The following is a 4,513-nucleotide window of genomic DNA, read 5'->3' on the forward strand; positions in this document are numbered from 1 at the left end:
TGACATGAAAGAAGTGTGACAAGGTCTAAAGCTAGATTTGAACAAGGCATAGCTTCTTCCCTTCTAGTCTTTGACTAAACTTATTTTTCCCACATGGCACATGGTTTCTAATTAGAATCATAGTTTGTTACTCCCTCGGTTTTCCTTCCTTACTTTAATTTTTTAAACTTTGTTCCTTTTTTTAATGTGTCAAGTATTTTTTTACATATTTATAAGTGAAATATATATGTAGCATGTATATATGCTTATAGATATTATATATATATATATATATATATATATATATATATATATATATATATATATATATAATATAATGTTGAGGGCCAAAGGCTGTGCCCTTACAAGATGGTGCTGGTTTCAGGTGCCACAAATCAGCTAAAGTGTGGTAAATAAATGGTGGGCACATGTGCAAAGAGTGGTGCAAGCCAAGTCACCGCCCATTCCGGGGCGTCACGGTCAGACCACTAGTGGGCAGCCAATCACACAGCGACACTCCACCCTTGTGGGTATAAATTAGGGTGTCTTTTCCTGCCTGGTGTCTTCCTCTTTAAGATGCAATAAAGGTTTTGCTGCAGAAGGATCCTGGTGTTCTGTGTGCGTTCTTGCTGGCGAGACAGTAGCGTGAGACATTTGGTGCTGAAACCTGGGAAAAAACGCCTCACCATCGCCGGTACCGAGGAGACCCTCCGTTCACAGAGAGGATCCAGAACTGCAGGACGAAGGTAAGCTCTGAGAGACATGTTTGGTCTTGACCTCTCCCATCTCTCTCTCCCTCTGCTGAAGGCACCATAGAAGCTTTTATTCTTGTCTTCCTTGTCTTGATTCTTTTTCTTTTAGTTTTGTTAGAAAATAAAGCCTATTGTGCTATGATAGCGGCAGGACAGGGAGCTATAGAGGAGTTGCAAGACAGCATGTCAGAAACAGAGCGAGATGAAAGAGTTCAAAGAGAAAAGGTGGACCTAAGAAAAAAGACCCTTCCAAGGACCTTGGATCCAAGGAAGCAAGAGATAATGGAAAGGACGCCCTGGGTGAGAGAAAGAGGAGAAAGAGGAAAAGCTTGAGGACAAAAGGATCCTGGGAGAGAAACAGGGAAAGGAGGAGAAAACCCCAAAAAGTAAAAGCCTTTATCCGGTAAAGGAGTTAGAGGCTTTGGGGCTTGATAGTTTAGAAACAGACGAGCTTAGCCCCTCTGAGGAACAGGATTTAAAAGATGAGGCAGCTTGCTATGAAGAAGAGAGATACCAACCAAATGAATGACGAGCTAACAGCTTGGGTAAAAAACAGAAGAAAGTGGGAGGTGGAAACCACGTGGTTTCCCGGCCTATAGGCCCCAGCACCCCTCCACCTTGTCCTTATTCAGGTAGAAAAGAGATTTTGGAATAACAGCGGCTGTGGTAGTGGTGATGGCTGCTGTGGCAGCTGCAGCAACTGATGCTGGGGCTGCCATGGGAATCACAGTTCAAACAGGCACAGCCTCAAATCAATTGTCAGCCGCAGTGGCAGATGCTGTTGATTTTCATACCTCTGCTAGTGCCCAGTTAAAGGGCGGATTAATGAATGTTAACTAATGCCTTGGCCTGGTAGAGGAAAGATTAGATATTCTCTTTTAATTGGCCCAATTGGGATGTAAGAGAAAATTGGGGGCGCTTTGCATTACCAGCGTACAATATGAAAATTTTACCCAAGCAGCTAATCTGTCTAGATTGTACCTTGCAGGAAATTGGTCAGCAGGATTTGACGAGACTCTCGAGTCTTTGAGGGCAGCAGTGTTGGCTATCAACTCAACACAAGTGGACCTGTTGCTGACAGAAGGCCTCTCCACCTGGATCTTTTCGATTTTCTCCTATTTTAAGGAATGGGTGGGGGTGGGTCTTTTTGTGCAATATTTTGCTGTGGGTTGGTGTTCCTGCTGTGGTTGGTTTGCAGACTCTGGTCTCAACAGAAACATGACAAGGTCGTTATCACTCAAGCACTTGTGGCCATTGAACAAGGGGCCTCCCCTAAAATTTGGTTATCTACGCTCAAGAATTAGTCGGCTTCTGAGTTCTCTGCTCTTGCACCCCACGGATTTATAGATCCATTGCACTGGGACAAAAGACTCAGCGGTCATTGATCAGCCCTTGCACATAGCTGAGGTTTCCTCATTGCACGAGATAGGGTGATCATGACTTCCCCACTAATTCATTTTTTGGCTGGCCTCTTTTGTAGAGTTCGCCCTAGGCCATTTAGCAGTTGTTGTCGCACAGCACTGTGGTATCCAGAGACGGGCAACTTTCCTCATGCGCAGACCAATCTAAGACATGGGGCCCGGTGGCGATAGGGTCACCCTATGACGGATAAGGCTGCAACATTGGAGGAATGACCTAAGCCAGGAGCCACAGCAGATAGACATAACTACAGAGGCCTAGACCAGCCTTGTTCTAGTAAAACAAAAAGGGGGAAATGTTGAGGGCCGAAGGCTGCGCCCTTACAAGATGGTGCTGGTTTCAGGTGCCATGAATCAGCTAAAGTGTGGTAAATAACCACTGGGCACATGTGCAAAGAGTGGTGCGAGCCAAGTCACCGCCCATCCCGGGGCGACAGAACAGCAAAAACAGCAGGGCTGGTGGCATGAACGTGCATGAATTCTTAGAGGTGGCCTGGAGTGCCAAGTGGTGTGGGGACCAAATGTGTGTCCTCAGCTCCACACTAGAACTGTGTCCCTGGACTGAGACAGCAGGGTCAATAAAGGGTTAAGCCATCCATTTAATGTTTACTGCAACATATTACTGACTCTGTAATCTCATTTTTCGGTCACCTGCTCAGCATAGCCTGTTCTCCCCATCCCACCTGACTGAGCCAGCTCAGATCTTGACCGAGAAGGCTTCTTAACCACTCAGAAGTGTTGATAAAGAAATATCAATTTCCACTGGGGAGGGAAACTCAGAAGTCCTTGGTTGGTGGTCCTTTTCCAATCATGTGTGCAGGTGAGTCTGAAAGAATGCAGTTCTCTTGTTAAAACCATCAACCAACCAACCAATCAATCAGTCAATCAATAAATAAATAACAGACAAAAGAGAGAGCATTTCAAGCTCTCATTTTTAAGGCCAATTTCATTTTGGCCCCAAGAATCAGTAAAATATCCTGAAATCCACACCATCATCATAAGACTGATAATTATCGTCTTTGATTATCTTGAATCTGTTTCTGTTACAGCTCAAAGCATCTTGACCAAGTTATTATTATACGTGAGGGTGATTGTAAAGCAGATGTAGGTGAGCATTACTAACTTGTCTTTTAATTGCACTCTGCCTCCTCTTCTTATCCCTAAATCATTGATGGCAAAAGAAATGGTACGCCAAGGACCTCTATTGCCACTGTCATTTCCTCTGTGCTGTGGCAGCCTGCCAAGGGACTCTTGGGGAGGAAAGAAATTGGGACATCTGTGCTGTGCAGCTAAGACAGAGGCTGGGAAGAATACACAGATGTCAGAACGACAGTTGAACAACAACAAAAAAGCCACCCAGGACAAGAATTAGGGTGGAAAGGCTGGTGCTGGTGGGTCGTGACCAGCAGAGCCAGGAGATGCTGTTTTATAATGTGCTTTCAGAGATGCTCTAGACTAGCACTTCCCTCTTCTGTGGTCCATTTGGTTTTGCTTGCATTGTTTGCAAATGTGAGATCTGTGTGAGGTGAGAGGAGAGTGAGACAGATGTGCCTCAGGGTCCAGAGAGAAGTTAGCAAGTTAAACTCCGTTCCTTTAGTTTATACCAGCCCTTTTCAGACAGTAAGAGAAGGTCTAACTGTAACACATATGCACATTTCTATCTCTGTGGCGAAGCTGAAAACACACTTATTGCAGGGGATTTTGCTGTTGGGACCCAGGTGAAAGCCTTGCTGTGCCTCTCACAAGCTAAGTCACTGAGCAAGGTTAATTGCAGGCATCCTGTTGGACAGAATCTTGGAATGAGAACAATGGTGAGCACGCATGGCAAGTGTCAAGGCTGGCGGGACACAGAGGAAAGCCACATGCCTGGACAGTGAGGAGAGCCGGCTCTGTCCTGACCATAGTGGCACTGTGGTTGTTTGAAGACACCAGCAGAAGGGAAAAGGGGCCAGAGAATGGCCTGACCTCAGCTGTCTCCTGATGATAGTGATCTTTCTGCTCACCCAGGGGAGCTGAGCCTAGGTTGTCACTCAGGTCACTGTCAGCTGTATTACCATTGGGGAGCCCATGTTGGGACACAGTAGGAAAGTCTGTTGGTCACCTCTCCTTTGTACAGTTCCTTCTGGTACCAAGAAATCTAGTCTTTAGGGAGGAGGCTTTCCTGTAGGTTCCAGCTTAAGGTTTCCTCTGGGGAACAACCAGGGGAAATAAGCTGACTGTACAGTTTGGGAGTGTCTTGGACAACTTTGACCATTACCTCAAAAGAGGGCTTCTCACATCTGGGGTTGAGGTTTTTGTTAGGTGGTTATTGTCTCTTGGGGGTGGGGGTGGGGAGCGGTACCTGTCTCACCTGTCAGCCCAGAT

Source organism: Micromys minutus (genome assembly GCF_963924665.1).
Source record: "Micromys minutus genome assembly, chromosome: 5".
NCBI lineage: Eukaryota > Metazoa > Chordata > Mammalia > Rodentia > Muridae > Micromys > Micromys minutus.